Source organism: Sus scrofa, chromosome 15 (assembly GCF_000003025.6).
Source record: "Sus scrofa isolate TJ Tabasco breed Duroc chromosome 15, Sscrofa11.1, whole genome shotgun sequence".
Lineage (NCBI taxonomy): Eukaryota > Metazoa > Chordata > Mammalia > Artiodactyla > Suidae > Sus > Sus scrofa.
In genome coordinates this window covers 114717274-114743047 of record NC_010457.5, presented here as the reverse complement: position 1 = coordinate 114743047, position 25774 = coordinate 114717274, and the positions used below count along the sequence as shown (strand labels likewise).

Sequence of the window (25774 nt, the reverse complement as noted above, 5' to 3'; positions counted from 1 at the left end):
CAGGGCAGGTCTTAGAGGCTGAAGCTTATTACCTAAAAACAAGAAATGGGAGACACAGAAAGGCTTGTGCCCAGGAGCCCCACAGGGCTCTGCTCAGCTTTAGTACCCCTTATTTAACAGAGTACTCATGTTCTTCCTATTTTAGTCTCTGTCATTGTGATTAATTTTGAATTCTAATTATCTAGTTTATTTGCTTTCTTTTCTAGAATACAAATTATACACATTTACAGGGATTGGTCTGTTTTATTCTCTGTAGTTTCACTACAGTGTGGACGTCTGGCATATAAGAAGATCTTAAGTATTTTTAAGGAAATTAATTTATATATTTATTTTAAATACTTAAAAGTCTTTTATATGCCAGATATCTGTATTGTAGTGAAACTACAGAGAATTAATTATATATATACACACACAGGAAATTTATATATATATATATGTGTGTATACATATATATATATATAAAACACTATTCATATGTAGAGAGTGAAGGACTTCATATATTTTTTTTTAATTTTTCACAGCTGGATCCATACTACACATACAATTCTGCAACTGGTCTTTCCATAATATGCCTTGGCCTTGTGTATTAGTAATTATAGACCTATTTAAAAACTATATATGAATATTAATTTACGGGTATACTGTAATTTGTTAATTGAATTTTTATTGATGAATAGGCAATGTTTCCCTTCTTTTTTATTAAATACATCTTTGTCAAATGTTTTTTGAATATAACTTTATATATCCATGCCCGTATATCTATAATAATAACTTCCAAAAATTGGAAATACAGAGCAAAACAATATGTTAAGTTAAAATCTTACAGATACTAATCAATTTCCCTTCAAAATAGATGCAATGAATTACATATTCTCCACACATTAATAAGTGTATCTATTCTCTCACATCTTTACCATCACTGAATATTTTCAAGTTTTCAACCTTTTACCTAATAGATGCAATTATATCTCTAACTACATCTATGTCTATATAGATATATACACTAAATATGACTGAAATTGAGATCTAAAACCTTTAGTTAGTTCCCATTTGACTAAAATACAAAATCCTTAATTTGACATTGGGTTGCTTTATGATGATTCTAGCCTCAGCTTTACCATTCTTAACAAACATCCTACACTTTGAGGGTGGTCTTCATTAGCAACACTGTTTCACTTTATCATTTTTATGCTCTGAAGTTTTATTTTATTAGAATGTGATATCTTCTTTACTATCCATTTCTTGAAATTGTACCCATCCTTTCAAACCTGGCTCTAGTGCATCAAGCCTTCTCTGATACGCCCAGTAGAAGTTAGTTTTTCTGCTTTCCTTCTGGTGTTGAATTTATTGTCCCTCCATATACTATTTGTATCCTGATTTGCCTACATACCTATTTTTTTCTACCAGATATTAAGATTATCAAGAATCTGAAATTATGCAATATATATCTTTTTCTCTCACAACTCTTAGCATGGTGCCTGCCATTAGAAACTGTCTGTTGAAAGGATGAATGCATGCATGCATGCCTAACACTGCCCAGTGCATACATAAGCATCATTGAGGAAAAAGAGATGCAGTGCCAGAGGAACAATTCTAATGAAAATAAATTGGTGTGCATTTCACGTAATTTACTGCATACTAAACCTATGTAAATCCATGAAGATGAAGATTGTTTTTCCTTTATTTTTGAGAGTCAAGTCTAAAATAGTCTAGTGAATTCCTTAGGATTTGAGAAGTGAAAAAATGAAGTATTCCATTTATAGAAAAGAAAACAGACTAAGTGTCTGTTGCTTAGATAGAAGTAATCTTAAAATTTGATTTTTACCAATTTGTCCCAACAGTGCGTGTTTCAAGGAAAAATGAGACGATCTTCATGGAAGTGTTTTGTAAATGTAAAGTGTAAGAAAAAAAAATGATTGTATTATTTTTGCTAGCAGTCAACAAACCGCATTTCCAGATACATTACTTTGATACACTATCATCTGCTTCTGCGTGGTGATAATAATTTCCTTAAGAATTCCCAGATTGACAAAATAAGATCCCTTACACTATAGCTTTGAGCTTAATATCAAGGAGTGAGTGATCTTATGTGATCTATAAGATACTAAAGGGTAGAAATTGAGACTATATTCTTTAACATGTTTAGTGCCCAACAGAGTGGCTCAGTCAGTAATTGTTGAACCGAAATAATCAGTTGGACTGAACATGATTTGAAGCTAAGAAGCTAAGAGTGATCTTATCAGAGAGCAACTTCCTATAGTTTAAATAAGAACTATGTAGACAAAAATGGAAATGATAGATTTATGCTAATATATATGTACTATTGTAAAATAATTCTGATTTTGCAAATACAATTTATGATTAAAACAAATTAATGTGTTATCAACAAAAATTGGGTCAAAATAATTGAGGATTCAGTTCATCCATGTGTATTGGCTGGGATTATGATTGGCTTTAAGTGAAAGAAAACTACAGAAGTTTAATCCAAAAGAAGTCTGTTTTCACCAGCAAGCGTTTTAAAGGTATTCAGTTCAGGGCTGGCACAATTGCTCATAGATAACTTTAGGACATTTCCTTATAATGTTTCTTCTGCTTCTTCACCCTTAGTCCATTGCTTTCCCCCACCTACATGGTCGAACGATTATTGTTGCACTTTATGTATGATGTCCTTATTGATGGTATGAAGACATAGAAAGGATAAAAGGATGTGCTAGACATTTCCATGACATTTTTATCAGGAATAAGGAAAAATTTTAAAAAAGAAGCTATGCTGATCCATCCACTTTTTCTATTTTGCTGGCCAGGGGAATAGCTTTGCTCTGATTTCTTGAGACCAGTCACTATTTGTCCACTGTGGCATATAAAAGGATTTACCCTTTTTACAAATGAGAAATCAAGAAATTACCGTGTCATATTTACATATGAAATTATTTCTGCCAAGCACCAAATCTCTATAACAGCATGTTCATTAGAAATGTTAGTCACAAATAATTTTAAATTTTCTAGTAGCCATATTAAAAATAATACAAAACTGAAGATAATTTAATAATATACTTTATTTAATTAAATATATTCAAACTAGTATCATTTCAATATATAATTAATATAATTGAGGGTGTTTTGGTTTTATTTTGTTTTTACATATTACAGCTTCAAAATACAATATGTATTTTACCCTTAACAACACATAACAATTCAACACATAACAATTCAACACATAACAGACCAGCCATATGTAAAATGCTTAGTAGTTACGTGTGGCAGATGGGTGGCTACCGTATTGAACAATGCTGCTCTATATGCATCCAGCTTTTACCCGTTTCATAGCTTATGTTAGTCTATTTGATATAAAAATTATAAAAAAATTGAAAAATGTTCAGTTTGTCATATTCAAAGGATACAAAAGGTCTCTTCTAAAAATATGGAATAAATACTGAGCTAAAGAGCCATATGCTATATAAAAGTACCATATATTCTTTTTATGACTGGATTTTAATTGTAGAATTATAGTGAAAATATAGACAAGATGCTAAATTTCTGTGGGTTTTCTCTGGGAACCACCTCAAATTATATTAGCCCATAATTTAATTGAAACTATTCTTTAGGCCATCACTGATTTATTACAGACTGATCAGAAAAATTCTAAGAGTGAAGAATTTCATCACTTGTTTTAAGATTTTTTAAAAAATAAAAATCAGTATCTTATCCATGCATTAGATTGAGAGTTGAGTTCCAGACTTCTTATAGAAGCACCAACAAAAGTCTCTAAGCTTTATAGCAGTTATCAAGTTAAATTGTTGGGGAACAGAGTTTTGTCTTGCTTTTTCCTTTTTAATGACTAGTGCCTTCATATGATTTACCTTTTTTTTCTTTGATTATCATATTCTATAAATTGGAAAACATGGTTATGTGGTGGCAGAGTACTAAGAAAGAGACTTAACATGAAATATTAGTATGTGCACAGGATTTAAGGATAAATTTATTTCTCAGATAGCTGATGTTAAATTTGTAGGAAAAGAGAGAACAAAGCAGAAAAAATTCCATAAAATTTGTTTTAGTTCTTTCTTGAAGGTAAAAGATTCTTGTTATGAGGAGTTCCCGTCGTGGCGCAGTGGTTAACGAATCCGTCTAGGAACCATGAGGTTGAGGGTTCATCCCTGCCCTTGCTCAGTGGGTTAATGATCCGGAGTTGCTGTGAGCTGTGGTGTAGGCCGGTGGCTACAGCTCCGATTCAACCCCTAGCCTGGGGACCTCCATATGCCGCGGGAGTGGCCCAAGAAATAGCAACAACAACAACAAAAAAGACAACAAAAAAAAAAGGATGAAAGATTCTTGTTGTGAGATTACAACAGAAGGAGATAAACTGAATTATGGCCTATTTTACAAATTATTTACAGAAGAATGCTAATGTCAGTAAAAAATATTTGGCATTCTGGGAGTTCCTGTTTTGGCTTAGCAGTAAAGAATCTGACTAGTATCCATGAGGATGCAGGTTTGATCCCTGGCCTCTCTTAGTGGAGGGTGTGGCATTGCCATGACCTGTGGTGTAGATGGCAGACCTGGCTCAGATCCAGCATTGCTGTTGCTGCGGTGTAGGCCAGCGGCTAGAGTTCTGATTAGACCCCTAGCCTGGAACTTCCATATGCCACAGGTGTGGTGCTAAAAAGAAAAATATATATTTGGCATTCCTACCCTAAAATACTATGGAAAGGAAAGAAATCCTTTGAGAAAGCAAAGGGAACTACTAAAGCGTGTTACTGTGTTGTTATGTGAAAATGTTTTACCTGAAGTTTAAAAAAGTATTAGTTCCTTAATGTTATGTGATTAGAAGATAAATCTCATTGTTCTTTTTCTAACATTTTATTATAAAAATTATCAACAGAGAAAATTTGAAAGAATATACCAACCACCTCGATTTTAGCATTAATATCTTAATGCTAAATGATACACTTGTGTTATTATGCATTTCAAAATGAATTGCAGAAATCAGGACACCTATATACATTAATACATACATTAAATACATTAGAATTTATACTTTTAATAGAGTTCAGTACTTGTTTACTTTTTTTTTTTTAAATGGCTGAACCTACAGCATATGGAAGTTCCCAGGCTAGGGGTCGAACTGGACCTGGAGCTTCAGGCTTATGCCACAGCCCTGGCAGTTCTGGATCCCAGCTGCATCTGTGACCCATGCTGCAGCTTGTGGCAATGCTGGATCATTAATTCTCTTGTGAGGCCAGGGATCAAACCCGGATCCTCACGGTGACTATGTTGAGTTCTTAACCTGATGAGCCACAATAGGAACTCCATTATTTTTTTAATTTTATGTAAAACATATATGCAATGAATTGTACAAATCTGAAGTTTACATTCACTGTATTTTATTAAGTATATACAGTTGTGAAATGTAACACTTTTTAAAATATAGACATTACCATCACTCTAAAACCTTCCCTCATGGCCCTTTGAGTGTTTCCCACCTCCTACCTTCAGAGATAAGTTCTGTCCTTATTTCTTTCTACCACAGGTTAGTTTTCCCTCTTCAAGAATTTCATTTGAATTCTAATACTACACTGTATATTCTTTTGTAAAACTTTTGTTCAGGATAACATATATTTTTATATTATTCAAGGTGCTGCATTTATAAATTATTTTATATATTTTTCTTTGTAGAGTAGTATTCTATTGTATAAACATACTGTATTTCATTTATCAATTTTCTCTTTGATGAACACGTGTTATTATGAATAAACTGCTATAAGTATATAGTCTTCTAATGTGTATAGGTTTTCATTTTCTTTACTAAGTACCTATGAGTAGAATTGTTGAGTCATAGGATAGATGTAATGTGTGAATTTTATATGAAATTGCTAGACTTTTATTTTCCAAACTGTACCATATCATATTCCCACAAACAAAACTAGTATCTCAGTATTTTCATCAGCATTTATTAGAAATGATGGAAAATGGAAGCATAAATTAATGAGAAAAATTTGTTATATATTAGTTATTGTGGAAATTAGATCTAATTCATAACAATATATTTAACACTAGATTGCACTGCTTATTCTAAGTTAAGTTTTAGTACTGATTTTATTCATCGATTTTGCATCTCTAAATCATTTATGGTCATGTAATTAAAAGGACTAGAGCATTATGACTATATTAACAATAAGCACTTTTTTTTTCATTCAAAATTTCTTTAAATATATAGGGTTTTTCCTTCTTACCTAGAGATGTTTCTTTCCTTTATCAGTCAATAAATAAAAAGATTAGAAAAGTAATCTCTAAGAATTGTACTAACATGAAACTGTGGAGGCAGAAATGCTCAATTAAAGATACAAACTCCTCATACAAAAGAGCTTAGTTAAGGCTTTGGACAAAGAGCAATGCTAGAAATAATCCCTTTCCTTTAACATTACTACATAAATTTTTAGTTTACCAGTTTGATAGAGCAATTAATAAAAGTCTATTAGCTAATCATTTCATTTTTAATGCTATGTTGGAAGCTTGGCTCTGAGTATGTTCCATATCGAATATGGATGTACACAGCATTTCAGAGTAGTTTCAGCAATTGCTGGATTGGAAAATAGTGCTAGTAAAATGATTTTAATTCCATCTACTTATTTAAACTGGGTGCCTTGCTTTCTCAAGCAGTATGATCTTTTCTTTAACTGTGCAGCCTTTCACTAATGCACTGGTGAGGATAATAGAAAACAATTCATTGATATAATTGCAGCTAGCCTGTCACACACAACTTAGAAAAGCAGCAAATCCCACAGCATGGGGTCCACATTATGCAACTCGGCTGGCATTTAGATGAGTTCCTTTTCATTGACAATATATTAACTCTAATCCTTTAAAGAGTATAAGTAATACATGTGTAAATCTGCATTGTACAAATGTAAATCTGTTGTCTAACCTCAGTAATTTTAGTTATGAAGTAAATCTAAAGTCGCAATTAGCTTTGCCATTTCAGACACTGAAAAGAGCGTAGGGATCAAGAATAAGGAACTACTTAAACGATAATGATGTCATAGAATTACATAATGTATAGAATTCTGATCTGTGTTGGTTATCTATTTCTGCATAAAAAATCATCCCAAGATTTAGCACTTTAAAAAAGCAAGCACGCATTATCCCAAAGATTGAGAGTTAGATTAGGAGAGTGGTTTAGCGATTATTCTAACTCAGTGTCTCTACAGAGGTGACAGTCAGGCTGTTGGCTGGGGCTTGGTCGCCTCCAGGCTTGACTACATACAGCTGGAGAAGTCACTTCCAAGCTCACACATGTTGTTCACAGGCCTCAGGTTTTTGTTGGCTGTTGGCTAGCAACCTGTTTTTCTCACTCTTTTGATATCTCCATAGGCTACCTTAGAAAAAAAGAAAGAATGAGAGAGAGAGTGTGCAAGAGTACCCTAAATGGGAACCTGATGCTTCAGACATTTTTACATTCTAATCATGGAAATGACATGGCATCATTTCTACCATAGTCTCTTCCTTTGAAATGAGTCACTAAATTCAGCCCACACTCAAACGGAGGAGAATTGAGCTATACCTCTTACAGGCAGAAGTGTCAAATAATGTGTGGAAATACTGTTTAAACTACTACATAGACTTCAACTTTTAAAGATAGATGTGAATTTTCTCCACATATTTCATGTATGAAAAACTCAAGGCCCAGTGAAAAATGATTTTTATAAAGAAAGACACATAGTCGTTTTAGATAGAGCCAGTGTCTCCCAACTATTTGCTCTTTGAAAAGTGTATCTCTATGTGCCTGTTTGCAAACAGATCTCATCTATATAGACATCATCAGAGAATGTTTAGTTTTTCGAATAACTGATATTTACTCATTTAAATGACAAATGCATTCTTCTTTCCTGCCTCTCCCATAGTGCTATACTGACCACAATTCACCAAGATCCACTCATCATACAAAGACATCATTAAGAATATCATTTATAGCATATGAGCAAACAGTGATGTAATCCCAGTCTGTTGCTATCCTCTACATTGATGTGTCAGGTCTACAGTGTCAGGGGAGGGTGAAGGCTACAAATGTAAGCCTGGGATGAGATTACAAAGGACCCGATATGCCATGATAAGAAGTATGATGTATTCTCTGAGGTCAGTGGGATTTCATGGGTTTGTTTTGCAGGGAAATGACATCGTCTTGCATTTAAAAATACTATGCTAATGAACATATGAAAAAGAAAAGAAAAGGTTGGATACCAGGAGGGTGAAGCCAAGGAGACCAGTTAGGAATCTACTCTTATAATTACAGTTAAAATAATAATGGTCTGAACCGATCTGGTAATAACGGGCCTAACAGAAGAATATTACTTTTAGGGATTTTAGGGAGATAGAATTAATAGGATTAGTAATCCATTTAGTGAAGAAGGGAAAGGATTTCTTTAAGTCCCTGTCTTGGACAACTGATTGAAAGAAGGTATCATTCATTAAGCTAAGGAATTAGAAGAGAGGCATAATTTTAGATGAAAATATCCTACTAATGAAAAGTGATAAAATACAAAAACTTATTTGCTAATTTTACCAAAGGAGACAATGAAAAATAAACAAATGCTGTTTTCACAATTAGATAAGCTGCACAATCAACACTGATTTTTTCCTTTGGTCTTACATTGCAAATAGTATTCTGTAGTTTGAAATATTTGAATACCGAATACAATTATAGGCTTGGTTGGTTATGTGTGCATTACCCCCCTCAGGCTGACAGTTTTTCATGTCTCTGCTGACTGAGACAATTTAGAGGGATGGACTGAATTATTTTCCCATCCACCACTTCTATTTATACAGAAATTACACTTGACTGTAGTGACACTAATCATGGTAGAACTGATCAAATTCAGCTCCCCTGCTGATGAACTCAGCCAATAAGCCATTCATGACTGACAGGTGTTTGCTTTTTTATCCCCCACTCTTAAACATATTGGAATTTTATGAGCTACCTTCCTTTATGCTCCCACATCTATGTCCGTTCAGAGGAAATGCCAGGAATGGTTTGTTTGAGTCAGAGACACAGCTTACATTTCGCTTTCTCCACACTTTTCTCCTCCCTCTACATAAATGCAAGGCCCTGAAGAACTAGGAGAGAGGTTCTTTCTTGACCTTTGTGTGTGTCGTAGACACTTGTACTTATCTCATGAAGTCTGTGAGCTATGTTCGGACTATCAAATAAAATGTATAGTGTTACAGAGCAAACCTGTTTTATTAAAACAGTTATCAAAATATTACTTAAAAATGTCCTGATATAATGATGTATATATTCTCATGTCATAAATCATCAAGAGCTCTATTATTGAGTCTAATAACTAATATAATTTCAAAATAGTAATTACTGTCAATAGTATTTTGAAATATCTGTAACAACTGTAATGTAATAAGACAATATCTCTGATTTTTATTGATGACAACTCACAGACACTTTTTAAACTACTGTGATTTGTTGATTATATTCATAATTGAAGGAAATGTTAGATTTCAGTTACAGTTCAATGAAAATTAAGGAGCGTTTTTTTCCCACCACAAGTCATGGACCCCTGCCTTGTGTTGCTGCCAATTTAAGAACCTCTGGTGCAGGATAATGCTTCTCAAGTTTTAATGTGCATGAGAATTATCTGGAGAGCTTGTTAAAACACAGACTTATGGGCCTCTGCCCCTGACTTAGAAAGTCTGGGGTAGGGACCAAAAATATATATTTAAACATCTAGACAATGTGAATTTCACATATCAAGTTCCAGAATTGTCCTTTGAAAAATAAAAGCTTAAGATATAGAACAATGTTTGCAAAAACACTGGGGTGGGTGGGGTTGGGTGGGATGTAGCTATTGATAGGTCATTACCCTGTGTTAACACTCCAGCTTTTTTTTTTTGGCCCACTTTTTTTTCTTTTTTGGCTCTAGCATGCAGCAGCTTGATGTGGGATCTCAGATCCCAGACCAGGGATTGAACCCAGCTGCAGCAGTGAAAGTGACATCCTAACTACTAGACTACCAGGGAACTCTCTGTATCTTTTCTACAATAATAATAATTTGTTATTACAAAATTTTTATATAAAGTATATATATATATATATAGACTAGGATATATACATTTTATAAATATATACAAATTATTATAGAAATAATCATTTGTACATAATTCTCTAAAATATGAATTTTTTAAAAGCAATCTTTCGGATATATAACAAAACATCACTAAAGCATAGCAATGGGTAATAATCATAAATGCAATGCAGTATAGGCCTGTGACATTGAAATCATTTCAGTAATTTTACAGTACATTTGAATTGCAGCACCATTCATCCGCTGAGTTTCTATTAACTTTGCTTAAAATCTCTCTGTCCACAAAGAAGCACAAGTGTCAAGTTTCTCCTTCATGCTCAGAGACCTGGCTTGAATAACAATGCTGCAGAAGATAATTGTTATTAATTAAAACATTCCTATCATTCTGTGTTTTGTTTTAATGCATATTGAGCATGTTCCTAACCTCTGCTGTCTCCATTATTGGAAGAGGAAAATAAGAAGGTACTATTCTTTGACTCTCCCCATCTCTCCTGGGGTTTCCCTAGAGTCATTGAACAACCTTTTCTATTGGTTGATATCTTTTAAAAAAAGCAGTGGGGGCACAATGTTATAACACATTGCAGAACAGCCTCATTATTGTCAAATTAGATTCACTGACCTTCACTGCCATTTACTAGGAAGAGACAAGCAGCGTATCAAGGATGGTTTGCAATGCGTAAATCCACACTAAGTGCCACTCAACTGTAACTAGCCTAGACATACTCTTTTGCTATTTTAACATGTAGGTTTTTTAACTGATAGCATGTTAATACATAGGCTTTAGTGTATCATGTATACAGAAGTTTATGTATGTAAATTTTTATATTTGAAATAAATTGTATTGCAAGGTATACCTCTCCAACATACACACACACACATTCACACACACAAACACATATACACACACAACACACTCAGTACTTGTAGGTGAAATCTATAGCTTCCTTAATCTGTAGAAAAGAATCAATGGTTTCCATATACATTGAGTAGGGCTGACATGGTCAAAATTTGTGGTTCAGTTAAAAAAGTCCTTTAAGTTTTGAAACTAATTTTTCTCCCATTCTATTTCCAAGTTATTTTCCTTTAACTCAGTGTTAAAATACCCCAGTACAATTGCCAGTGTTGAAGAAATTCATTCATTCATTCATTCATTCATTTACTCATCAGATATTTTTCTGAGTGTTTAATAAACATTAAACACTGTTCTAGGAGTATGTTCTAGAAAGATTCCTTTCTAGATATTGGATAGGGAAGAGGGCAGATACTAGGTAATATGCTAAACATTTGAAGCAACAGATCTTTAGATATTAAATTACTATGTTTAAAAATGAATGATTCTCAATATATGCCTAACTTTTTGAATTAAGGTTAATAGTTACAGTTTTGTAATCTGCCTAATTTTACTTGGATATATCACCTTTCCATTCCAGCTTTCCCCTCATTTGTAATTCCTTTATTCCATCTGGAGGAGAGATAATTTCTCATACTGTCTCTGTTCTAAGACATGGAATTATTTTTCTTATTTATTTTACTTTTATTTTTATGGTGATTCTGTAAATTTTTCTTTATGGCAGTGCTGTTGTTTAACCCAACAGTCCTTCCATAAGAAGACTAAGGAAGGGTATAGAATGCTAACTTCCCATATTTAATTTCTAGTTACTATCCCCATAAAGAATGGTACACTGAAAGAAATCCCAAATCAAAAATTCCAAGTTTTAGGGATTTCTTTGATCAACTTCTCTATCCACATGTGTGTAACTAATTTAGGATCACCCATATTTTATTTTGCATAATTTAAAAAATGGCCTTGGAGTTCCCCTCGTGGCGCAGTGGTTAACAAATCCGACTAGGAACCATGAGGTTGTGGGTTTGATCCCTGGCCTTGCTCAGTGGGTTGAGAATCTGGCGTTGCCGTGAGCTGTGGTGTAGGTTGCAGACGCAGCTTGTATCCCACTGTTATGTGGCTCTGGCGTAGGTTGGTGGCTATGGCTCCGATTAGACCCCTAGCCTGGGAATCTCCATATGCCGCTGGAGCAGCCCTAGAAAAAAGGCAAAAAGACAAAAAAAATAAAATAAATAAATAAAAAATGGCTTGATGAAAAACTAAATTGTCTTCATTTTTCTTACTTTCTAACTCTATCAGGGAATATACATTTGGGAGCCACTATGGTCTCAATTGGCTGCATCCATTCAAATAACCTAGAGGCTGCTAAAAACACAAATCCACAAATTTCTTCAAGATCCTATGACTTCTTGTCCTCTCAATACACATTCAAGGTGATACTTTTGGGTACTGCTTTTGAGAACCATTTTGGAGATTACACAAATGCCTCAGCTTCCTTTATTGGTAGAACAGTTTGGTTGGAAAGAATCTGGGCTTCGGATCTCACAACTTGTCATATTTTAAGAACTTATTAAATATTTACTGCATAAATGTAAGTGAATATGTGAATGACACAAAACTTGCCTGTAATGTTTATTAGTAATGTGATCTAAGCAAGTTCCTTGAGCTCAATTTCCTCATCTGAAAAATGGGAATAATCATAGTACTTTTCTACTTTGGGTTGTAATGACTACATGCAATAATTTCTGTTAAGTGCTCAACTATAAGAACTCAGTAAATGTTTCATTGTGACTTTTTTTTGTCAGTAAAATGTCTAGATCTAGATTAAAATCTGTTTATTTTACCTTGTAGGAAAACTGTAAGCTTTTGTATATAGCAGTGGGAGTGATAATACTTTATGAATTGAAATGTACCAAAAAAATGTATGTTGTTAGTACAAAGGAAATGAGAGTTCTTAGTGATATAATTTATGTACATATGTGAATTTAAAAGGAGTAAAAATAAGTATGCTGTGGGTCATGGAACATTGTATTTTCCTTTTCTTGGGATTTATGGTACTCTAAAACAGAAATTGTTTATGTCCTATTTCTTCACAGATTCTATGCCTTTCAAAGAGCATGAATTTTATTGAAAGTCAGTAATTAGCCACTGAAGGATGTTTTTCAGTGTTCAGTTTGGCAAGCTTATAGGAGATCTTTGTCCTACTGCCAGCCTCTCTTCTCTCTCATTTTGGGAAGCAGGTACCCTCAACTTTAGGAGATGAGGGAGTTTTTTGTCTTTTTTTTTTTTTTTTTTTTTTTTTTTTAGGGCTGCACCAGTGGCAAATGGAGGTTCCCAGGCTAGGGGTCAAATTGGAGCTGTAGCTTCTGGCCTACACCACAGCCATAGCAATGTGGGATCTGAGCCACTGTTTCAAAAATTCAGTGGCTTGAAATAACAAAACTTTTATTCTCAATGATATGTCTGTGTATTAGCTGATCTAGTCTGGACCTGGTTTCAAGTTGCACATTTTCCCAAGTGTCTTTCATTCACCTTGAGAGCTGTTTTTTGCATAAGGATGATAGATGCAAAATATGGAGACCGTGGAATGTGCAATGCCTCTTAGTGCCTGGGATTAGATATAGCACAGTCTCATTTCTGCACATATTCTGTTGGCCAGATTCTGTCAAAAGGCCAAACCCAGTATCAGTTGGGCAGGAGAATGCACTCTACCTTTAATGAGAGGCAGTGCAAAGTCACTTAGCAAAGGGCATGGATCACTCCCCACCTCCAGGAAAGGGTGGGGGACAGCTGGGGGTCAGGAGGGAGGAATTGGGAACAAAAAATGCAATCCACATTTGCAATCCAGCCAATACCCAATTTACCAGGACAAGAGGAGTTAGAAATCTGAGAGTGAGAAGTGTGGAATACAGTTGGTTGACCTGTGCTTTCTTCACTCTCTCCTGGAGAGCAATCACAGTGAATACCATAAAAACCCACAGGATCACATGCCAGGTCAGTGACCACAATTATTAAGTTTGTTCTAAGATGTTTTGAGCGCAGAAATCTGAGGAAAAGAAGATTACTTTCTTAACATCAGTGTTAAATGTTGAAATCTCCATTTCCATGTTTGCTTTTTTGCTAAGTGCATTATCAAGAGAATTGAAAGAAAAAAATAAACTTAGTAATAATCTTTTTATTATCACTGGTAGGAAATGAAGCTGCCAAATACAGCATATTTATACAGTCAAGATATTCCAGGGATGGGTAAAAAATAAATTAAAAATCTTCTTAGTTTGGGGAGAATGATAATTAAGAAGCTACTTGATGTTAGATGGAAACTCAATTATTAGGGACATCTTCCTAAAATATTTATCTGTTGAAGAGAAAGCTGTTTTCTGTAGTTCTTACTGTGGTGAAGCCTAAAAAAATGTTCATCAGCCTATGCCTAGTTTCATAAAGAGGTGGTATGTGTTGAAACATGTCATCATATATCTCTTTTTTCAAATCAATATGTGCTTTTTTCACACCTGGTACTTCCTTCTACAAACTCTAACTTGTCAAGTAATTCTGATTTTGAGCACGCTCACACACTTTTCATGTGGAATGTGGACAGTGGAGATCGTTCATTCCATTGAGTTTAAAATTTATCATTGTTCTTGAAAACATTTTTCTGTGCAACTAATCATAATGGGGCACTTAGTGTGCTCAGTGGAACTCAGAAACCATAACAATGGATTGTGCTTTTTTAAAATAATTTGACCATTAGCTGAGTCTTGAAGATTAAGTAAGAAGTTAGTTTAGTGAAGAAAGGGTAGAAATAATAGTGCCCTGTAGGGAAGAGTGTTAAGGCCTAAAGGTGAGAGAAACTAGAAGTTTAGGATGGAAGGAATGAAGTATGCTAATTGGGTGAGGGGGTATCTGCAGGTTGGTGGATACTGAGTGGGAAAACTGTACAGGTAAAGGAGAAACTAGATGATGCATGACCTTCAAAATCTTTCATCATCAAAGCTCAGGGAAACTATTGGTAGATTTGAAGAAGGAGATACTGCATAATAAGATTTTTTTTTTTTTCCAAAAATCATGGCAGTATACAAAATGATTTGGATGAATTCTGTTTAAATGGATGCTGTAACAGTCTGAACAATAGATGATAGTGGTATAGACTAGGTAGTACTAATAGAATACTAGTTCTCATTGCAGAGAAATGAGACAATAAAAGCTATTTTAGGTATGGAGTCACAGGGACTTGTTCATGCATGTGCTCTGAGGTAAGGGAGAGTGCTGAGTGGAAAGTAGCTCAACATTCAGCCTAGAGTAGCAAGGTGCTATTTGTGGTCATTCATGGGAATGAGGACTCACAAGGAGAGGAGAAGCTTATTTTGACAAAAGGACAGTTTTAATTTTGGACCTGTTGGTTTTGAGTGTCTTAGCCTTCTGAATGGAGATGTGTACGAGGCAGTTGGATGGATGTGCATAAAGCTCAGAAAGAGTGAAATGAGCGGAAGATAAAGATACTGGCACCACCAGTAGATACTAATGAAGGCCATGGAAGTAGATGTGATTATTCAAGGAAAGAATGGAGAGAATGTAAAATTAGAGAAGAGGGTCAAACTCTACAGGAAACTGTTTAATGGCAGACCATAGAAGAGTCACTTGCAAAGAAGACTGAAAGGAAAGTCCAAAGAGAAAAAAGAAAACAAGGAGAGTCAACAGATGAGGACAGCAGAAAGCAGTACATTCAGTAAACCTGATTATTACAGCTACCTGCTTATCTGAGCCCTCAGATGTACTTGACACTATTTATGTCTAACTAGATGGATTATTTTATTTAATCATCATAATTATTCTTGCATATGTTGTTTTTAACTCTCTTTTATAGAGGAAACTGAGCCTGAATAAAGTAATTAGCCCACAGTCACAAAAGTAGTAGGTAGTAGAACAAAAACTTAACCTCAGGAAGTCTGATTCTAGCACCAGAGCTCTCACTATGTTTTACAAGTGTTGAGAATTCCAAATAGACCTAAATGCTCAAAAATTGATACAACCATATGATCTGTTAAAAGACAAATATGAGCAAATGTTTGTGATGTAATTTTAATTAAGAATCATGCTACAGGGAGTTCCCTGGTGGTCTAGTGGTTGGGGCTTGGCACTTTTGCTGCTGTGGTCTGGGTTCAATTCCTGGTTTGGGAACTGAAATCTCACTATTAAAAGATAAAAGAATTATGCTACAAAACATTGTGTAAAATAAGATCCCCCTTTAGATATATCTGAATGAAATGACCAAGATCACTTAGAATAGGAGGGTACTTGGAGCTTGCAAAATTAGTAATACTAATTACTAAATAAATTAGTATTTATTTTATAATAAAAAAATTAAATGGAATTTTAAAATGTGCATCTAATTAAACCCCTAAATAAGAGATAGCTAAATCAGGTGGTATATATGGAGTGCGTGCCAAAGAATTGTGCACCTATTACATGTTGAATACATCAACATTACTGATATTACTTATTTATTTTATTTTATTACATTGCTACAATATAAACTTTTTTTTTTAATTGTAGGGCCATATGCATGGCATATGGAGGTTCCTAGACTAGGGGTCCAATTGGAGCTACAGCTGCTGGCATACACCACAGCCATAGCAACATCAGGTCTGAGCTGCATCTGCCACCTACACCACAGTGCATGGCAATGCCGGATCCTTAACCCACCAAGCGAGGCCAAGGATCTTACCTGCAACCTCATTGTTCCTAGTCGGATTTGTTTCTAATGTACCCTGTCAGGAACTCCACAATATAAACTTTAAAAAGGAATAAAAGTAACTCTAGGAAATCTGTGAGAGCAAAATATAGTGGTCATTTGTGTTGGCATATGCCAAGTATAATATTAAAAAAATCTGCAGTTAAACAGTTTAATCAGGATATTCGAATAAAATATATTTGTTAAACAATAATAGCACGTGCTTTATACTCTGAACCCAGGTATCTTGTCATTCTGGAAAACAGATGCAAATTAGAAAGCTTAAAAATGTTGAATAAAATATTCTATTTCCTTTCACACTTGAAAGATGAAATATTGATTTTATTTAACGCAGACTTGATTGTAGTAACCTTCCACAAGACAGGTACCAAGTTATGGAACCAGTATGTCTGTTGGAGAAGGTTAGGGTTATGGTCAATATTACTGTCATTATTTTTAAGTGGCAGAAGACAACCATTCTTCCTGAACAGCCCGTTATGAAGGCCAAGCATGCATGAACAGAGTTTAATGCCATAATCAAATAAAACTTTCATTGAAGGTTATCTCATATGAGTTTAATGATATGCATAATTGTTATTCTACTGCATGATAATTAGGCATGAATGTAAGCAGCTCTTGTAAATGATGGTAATTTGTATGACTTTAGCACAGCCAAACCAAGCACAAACTGAATGAATCTAGCAAAATACTGGGGTATTCTGAGGAGGGGAGAGGTACGAGGGGCAGCCCTGTTCCCCTCTAGAATCTCAAAAAGGTCTCGTCTTAGAGGAAGAAAGGTAGAAAAGGAGGGTTGTGGAAGAAGAAGTGAAAGTGTGGAAGAGAGAAAAACAACTGTTGCTCATTGTTATGGCTTCAGTTGGGTCCCCCTAAAAACACAAAGCCCTAATTTGCAATACCTCTGAATGTGACCTTTTTTGGAAATAGGTCATTGTAAATATAATTAGTTAAACTAAGGTCATAAGGAACTAACAGACTCCAGATCCAACGTGAGCAGTGTCCTTATAAGAAGATAGTCATGTAAAGACAGTTACACAGGGAAGATACATGTGAAGATGGAGACGGAAAGTAGAGATGTGTTCCCACAAACCAAGGAATGCCTGGGACCACCAGAAGCTGGAAGAGTCAAGGGACGAAACTTTCAGAGAGGCTTTCATGGGGTCTGGTCCTGCCAAACCTTGATTTTGAAGTTCTAGCCTCCAGAACTGAGAGGATCAATTTCTGTTTTTCTGAGCCACTCAGTTTGTGGTACTTTATTACGGTAGCACTAAGATTCTAATACACTAGTTTTGCAAGTTCCATGTTCGACTCTGATTCTGGGCACATTTGGATATTTTATATATGAACACATTATAAGTTGAGTGATTTCTGCTTGTCTGCTATTTCTTACGTTACTGAAGTAAACATAGCTAAACAAGATAAACACAGCCACTGCCCTGTAGGAGCTTATTGTCTATGACTTCTATGTTCCTATTTCCATGCTACTTCATGTTGTATTGAAATAGCTATCAAATTGTATTGGGATAATTTGTTGCCATGTCTCTCTCCCCAGTGGAATAATGAAATCTTAAGGGGAGGGGCATAATAAGTGCTAAAAAATGTGGTTACTGAATGAAAAGAGAGAATGAGTGAGTGAATGAATGAATGGATGGATGGATTCCTTTTGGGTATATAAGAAAAAAGATATTTTATTGTTTAATAATGAAGCAGGGTTAATGGAAAGGTGTGTGTGTGTGTGTGTACACATGCTTTATATCTTTAAATATGAGTACATTTTATTTCATTAAGTATAAGAACATCTTATTATCTCTGTCCACTAAGACTAGGACATGTGAAGCATCTTCAATTGTATATAGTACTTTGCTGATATTTCCGTATTCCTGAAGGTTGGAAAGTATTTTCCTCCTTTGGTAATATTGTAGGTTTTGTTGTCCTCAAATATTATTGGATCTTATAAGTTGTTTACTTTCATGTAAAATTTACAACACCTTTTAACTTTTTATGACCCGTTTCATTTTATGAATCCATAAAAACAATAAATATTTTTAAACGAAAATTCATGTAATGAGCCTGATGGTTTAAAAGTTCTGTGTGAAGGTATGTGAGGATGATACTTCAGGCAATGATTAGAGGTTTTACAGGTAATGCATTAAAAGACAAATTAACGATAAGCTGTTCTTCCCATGTTATCATTTGTATGAATTTGGCAAGTCAAAAGTAAAGAGAAAAACAGTAGTTTATCTACTGTTTATCAAATTATGGTATATTTGATCTATATATTCTTTTAAAAAGCAAGTATGTTTTCTTCACCTCTCCAGTCCTTCATCTCCAGGACTTTGCAAAGTACCTAGAAGATTGTATTTCTTATGATTCCTTCTATTATCAAGAGAAAATGATGCCATTTGATGTGTTTTTCTCTCACATTTATTTTCAAACCATGAGGGGATTCTGAAAATGATAATAACTTGATTGCTCTTGTACCTCACAGAATTGGTACAAACACAAATGATGCTTCCTCTTCTTTTGGATCGTACTAGGTGTGCTGAGGTACCCACTCACAGGCATATTCCCCTTTGTAGATATATTTCCCTGAATCCACATAGTGTCTAGTCTACATTCACTGCAGGAGGAAAGTAGAATAATGCTGAGTATGCCTAAAGCTGCAACAGTTTGGTACCAGCTATGCTGCTCTAACTTTTCTGGATCCTTAAGTCAAAAGAATGTTCTTTGGGAATTGTGCTGCCCCCTGGTGATGCATGGAATAATAGAATAGACCCTTTCAACAGACTTAGTAATGGAATTCTTCATTAATAAAAACAAATTCCAACACAAAGTCTGCAAAAATAAAAAAGACTTCAATAAACAAGAAGAAAGATAATCAGCCTGGGAAGAGTAAGGATGCCACCCTCTCACCACTGAAAATGTGAAGGAACTTTACATCATGGCACTTGAGCAAGTCAGTTTCTACAACTGAGGGTTACTGGTGAGTTTCAAACAGAGGATGAGAGCAAAACCAAACTTTATGACATTTTTCAAACCAGTAGCATTTATTTTAGTAATGTGATTTTATTCCTGAGAAGTCCTATACCCTGAAGGAGATTTTCAATACTTAATCCCCAATTTATTTAATGCTCTGTAAGAGGCTTCTTCCTCTCTCAGATGTTTACAAAGAGATTTTTAGAGTTGTGTGCTATGGTAGTTAGAGAGTAGTTTATGGATTCTTCATTAAAAACAAAAACCAAAAAACTCTGATCTGCATTCTTTGATTTTCATCCTGTGTGCTTTAGGAATAATAATTCTCCGTTGATGCCCTACGACTAAGTGCTACTTAGAGGCTCTCTAGATGATTTTGAGCATAGAATTTTAGAACTGACAGTGACCTTAGAATCATCTAACTCTTAAATGACTCTGGGTTATCTAGTCCCACATACTGAACTATAGAGAAATCCAGTTATTTCACAATTATAATTATTGTTTTAAAAGTGCACAAACAGCAATAGCAACAGACTGGGCCTTTCCGTACCAACATTTTTTTTTCCGCAGATATCTTTTCCCTTTATCCTGTCCATATCAGCTTTATCCTGTTTTAACCAATGCCTTCTTGACAAGGGATCCTCAGGTTTTGAGGAAGAATTGGGGTGGGTTAGGGAATTCTGGCACTATTCTGCTGCTGCTTTTCCAAAACTATTGAGAAGGCAAATCCGGGGAAGTGCACAGACTTCACTGCACACATAGAATTGGTGTTTGTGCAACGTTAATTAAAAGACATTAAATAGAGTGAATGCTTGCAGTAGTTAGGGACCTCTCTGCAAAAAGCCCCCTAGCTGTTCAGAGATAAATAATGTAGGAGTCCTTGAAAAGTTTAAGTGTTCCTGGCATTGCTATGGAATTTCACTGCTTCCAAGCCAACACACTGCTTTATGCAAGTTAAAGTCCCCTGGTGACACTTGGCCCTCAAGTGCACTGGCTTTTCTAAAAGAAGAAGGAATGGTACATATTTTTAAATGAGGAATCATTACTTAGCTAAGAATGATTTTTTATACTAGCTTAGTACCATATGCTTTTAGGATTATACCATTAACATTTTTTTGGCATTCCTGTGTTGGCTATTTGTTTAATGTTGAGGTTGAAAACAGGGTGCAACAGAAGGTAGAGAATCAAAAATCAGGCAGGCAGTTCCTAGTCCGTGGCTGTTCAAGGTAACAGATATGGTATACATTAATGTCATTAACTGGCACTAGAATGAATAATTTTTTATCTCAGCTAAAATTTTAGGCTGAAAGCTGGAAGTATTGGCCAGAGGTAAATCAAGCAATAATAGCAAGATACCAGGAAGATGTGAAGCTAAAGGAAACTGCAGGCTTCCGTCAGATCTCCTTTAGGAGAAAGGCAGCAGGAACCTGGCCACCTTGTGGAGACAGGAGGAAGTCCATGTAGGCTGTGCCCCTTGAGCCACTGGGGAACCAGGGAGTGTAGAATGGAAGCAAATTCATCAAGCCTGAGCTAGGGTGGGGTCATTTCAAGCAGAGTGTCCAGAACCGTGCTCCAAAGGGGAACCAGATCAATAAGAGAAATATTTTCAAAGGGTAAGAGGGCAGGTAAGATAATCAGAAGCCCAAGAGTTCTGAAACAGGTTTTCAAAGTGAAGCAGAGAGAAAATATAAGAAAGTACCAGGGAAAGAGCTTCAGTGGCTTTTCCTTATTACATGCTGGCTGTATGGCTCAAGGCTCGCAGAACAGAGCCATGCTTGTACACTGGCTATTGAGTTCAGGTGTCAGTTGCAGCAGGGTAGCATGCTGAGCAAAAATAAATGGACTGAGTACCCTCAAGTTAACTGGTCTGTAGCCATTTTTGTTTCATCACAGAAAGCCTTCGTAGAAAAGTGTAGCAAGGCTTTAATTTATAAACAACAGTCATATATAAACAAGTCTTTTCCTCTTACCTTTAATCCTTGCAAGGGTAAGGTAATTCTAGAGTGGCATATGAAATACTTTTGATACTGGAAAAAGGTTAATTTTATACTAGACAAGCCTGAAATTTCTAACAATTGGAACCAAAATACCATTCATTGAGGAATAGGACGGTATAATCATGAGATAAAAGGAGACTTGAATAGTAGGTGAATGAATAGTAGTTATGTAGTCACTTGTCTAGCTATGTCTGGAAAATAAAAATACCATTTAAACTTTGTGAGTCAGAGGACAGTGCCTTGAGAAAACCTTCTAAAACTCTCTAGTGTCTGGTATTCAAATGGATTTTTTTTTGCTATCATCACAATTTTTTAACTTACTATGCATGAAAAATAGAAATACATTTATGTGTATACTCAGAACATTTTGACACATGCTTACAAAAATTTAAATATCTTTTAATTTAAATAACTTTAATAGAATACTGTCAAATAAACATTCAATTAAAAGAAAATATTTTTTAATTTTGTGAACATGGTGTATGAGTATGACATATCAACTATTAAAAATTTGAGATACTTAGAATAGAGACTGAATTTAAAATATTCTGGATTTAAAATTTGTTAAGTCCAGTGTCTTACTCTTATTATTTTGAGTCTTAGTTTTGTTTTTATCTGCTCTGGATGGGTCACAGTAAGTTAGTCTAGGTTAAATCTACAAAACTTTGTGGAGCACTTAGTACTTTTTGTGTGATATATGTACTACATATGCCCCCTCAAACTAGAAGTAATAGAATATAAGATCTCAAGTCTGTATGAGCTGACTCATCATCAACTAAGGTACACATACTAGAAACACGATTAAAATAACCATATAAATAAAATGGAATAAATCTTTGGATGTAGATTTTACGGAATGTAAATTGAATGTTTCAGACTTTTTCTGAAAGAAGGAAATTCTCTAGGCAGTTGTTAGAGATAGTGCTGGATATGAATTTTGTCAGACTTAGCAGGATTCATAGTGAGGTAAAAGGAATTAAAAAATTATTTTAAAAAACTGTGTTTGTTTTGCCTACAGTTTTTTAAAATAATTTTTTAATTCCTTTACCTCACCATGAATGTTCATTGACAGATAGTTGGATTAAGAAGATGTGGTATAGGGAGTCCCTGTCGTGGCTCAGTGGTTAACGAATCCGACTAGGAACCACGAGGTGGCGGGTTCAATCCCTGGCCTTGCTCAGTGGGTTAAGGATCTGGCATTGCTGTGAGCTGTGGTGTAGGTTGCAGATGTGGCTCGGATCCCACGTTGCTGTGGCTCTGGTGTAGGCTGGCGGCTACAGCTCAAATTCGACCCCTAGCCTGTGAACCTCCATATGCTGTGGGAGCGGCCCAAGAAATGGCAAAAAGACAAAAAAAAAAAAAAAAAAAAAAAAAAAGAAGATGTGGTATATATACACAATGGAATACTACTCAGCTATAAAAAAGAACAAAATAATGCCATTTGCAGCAACATGGATAGAACTAGAGAGTCTCATACTTAGTTAAGTCAGAAAGAGAAAGACAAATACCATATTATTTCACTTATATCTGGAATCTAATATAGGGCACAAATGAATCTTTCTGCAGAAAGTAAATCATGGACATGGAGAACAGACTTGTGGTTGCCAAAAGGGAGGGGGAGGGAGTAGGAGGGATGGGAATTTGGGGTAAATAGATGCAAACTATAGCCTTTGGAATGGATAAGCAATGGGATCCTGCTGTATAGTACTGGAAACTATGTCTCATCACTTGTGACAGAGCATGATAATGTGAGAAAAAAGAATGTAAACGTGTGTGTAACTGGGTCACCTTGCTGTGCAGCAGAAAATTGACAGAACATTGTAAACCAGCTATAATAGAAAAAAAATCATTAAATATATATATACACACACACACACATATATATATATGTGTGTGTGTGTTGTATATATATAAAACTACGTTGGGGAGTTCCCATTGTGGCTCAGCAGTAACAATCCCAACTAGTATCCATGAGCACGTGGGTTCGATCCCTGGCCTCACTCAGTGGATTGGAGATCCAGCATGCAGTGAGCTGTGGTATGGGTTGAAGACGAGGCTCAGATTCTGTGTTGTTGTGAGTATGACGCAGGCTTACACCTGCAGCTGAAATTATACCCCTGCCTGGAAACTTTCATATGCTTTGGGTATAGCCCTAAAAAGATGAAAACAAAAACAAAAACCAAAAAAGACAGTGTCGTGAGTTGGATGATGGATGTCAATAAACCATCTTTTGATTATTTTGAAAAATTATTTGGAAAAAACAATTAGGATTAAATTGAATAGATATTGTAGCAGGACCTCAATTTGTGGAAAATTTTGAATACTAAGCAAAGGTCTAGGATTTGATTCATCAGGTGGTTAAGAATTAATAATATTTAAAAGAATCTTCAAAGAAGAAAACCACTTATGGACAAATGATAGTGAAATATGATATTTGAGAATTGATGCTCAAAGTAAAATTATATTTTTTTTTCCTTTTTAGGGCTGCAGTTGTGGCATATGGAAGTTCCCAGGATAGGCTCAAATCGGAGCTGTAGCTGCTGTCCTGTGTAACAGCCACAGCAACTCCAGATCCAAGCCACATCAACAGCCTGCACCACAGCTCATGGCTATGTCAGATCCTTAGCCCACTGAGTGAGGCCAGGGATCAAACTGGCATCTTCATGGATATTAGTCGGGTTTGTTACCACTGAGCTACAAGGGGAACTCCTTAAAATTACAATTTTGAAAAACATAATTGTCATGAATCCAACAGAACTCTCTAAGCAAGCTCCCTAAATAAATCACAATTGCAGTGGTGGTCAAATCTGTTTTCTTTCCCTGATCTATTTCTAGTTATTTTTTTATATAATTAACTTCTATTTGAACAAAGTACAAAGAAGAAAACAAGCTTAGAGTCAGTTGAAGATCTTATTTTGACTCCTACTTTTTCCATGGGTATATAAGAATTTAATCAATCTATTTTTGCTTAACCCATTTTCTTCTATTTCTTCTCTGAGTCACACATAATACCAAAGTAAAGATATTTAGTATTTGTGGAAATGTTATCTCCTCATTTCTAATTCAAAAAATTTTGGAATATCCCTCAGAAGTTCCTTTTTATCCAGTCTACGCAATGTTTGGATTATTATTATTTTAATAATTTTGACTCATATTACCATCTCTAAAATAATTTAGGATCATAAAAGTTAAAATGAATAAAACTGCTTTGTTTATACAACACTTGTAAAAGTTATTAATTATAATAATAGCTATAATAAATTTAATATTCTAATCCACTGACATTAAGCTGTCATTAGTAATGCTAGGTGCAACTGCAGGTGTGCATATATTTAAGCAAACATGATCTTTTGAAGTTGGAATTTACAAAACAGTCAGATTAAGAGGTGATTATTTCCATTACAAAAATATTATTTGTTTATGAAATGATTTTCACATGGATCTTTTAAAATTCAAGTTTTATTAGTACATTAAAATATGACTTAAATGTTTAATTCAATGAAAATATTTTAAAGATGTTTATCATGTAATATTGGTTAGGTTCTTTATATATATGATGCATACTTTGGTTAAACAGACTCTTTAAAAGAAAGAAAAAGCCAACTCTCCTTTTAACAAGCTACATTTAATTTAATTTAACAAGAACTTGAAAACAATTAAGATATTACTCAGGCTCTACCTTTTAGTTGTATAATCAACAATGTTTAATGCTGTTTAGTATAAAAGTGCTGTTTAGTTATGTTTGGGAATCCTTTCCATAGAGCTAGACAGTTTAATGAAGCCTTCTGCTGTGCCATTTGGACCTAGCCTTTGAGTGGAGAGTCCTCTTCCTTTTCTGATGTTTGATTTATGTTGAGAACTTTAACTTAATGGTCCCTGTTTCATGTATATATGTGTATATATATGTGTGTGTGTGTGTGTGTGTGTGTGTGTATTTGATAACCTCTAGAACTTTGTGGTTTTAATATTATGGTCATCAAAAATGGTATCATTTGTAAAAATGATATCATGTGTAAGTTACACATGAGGCGGGAACTTTAGACAGAATTCTAACATTTCAACAGCCACCTAACCGTTTATCCATTCACCCAATCATTACATATTTATTGAGTGACTACTATGG

General features: G+C 34.8%; 1 protein-coding gene across 1 annotated transcript in view; it reads left to right on the top strand.

The window, feature by feature from the left end:
- The window catches only part of ERBB4 (erb-b2 receptor tyrosine kinase 4), a 1130412-nt gene that overhangs the window by 353937 nt on the left and 750701 nt on the right, over positions 1-25774 (top strand).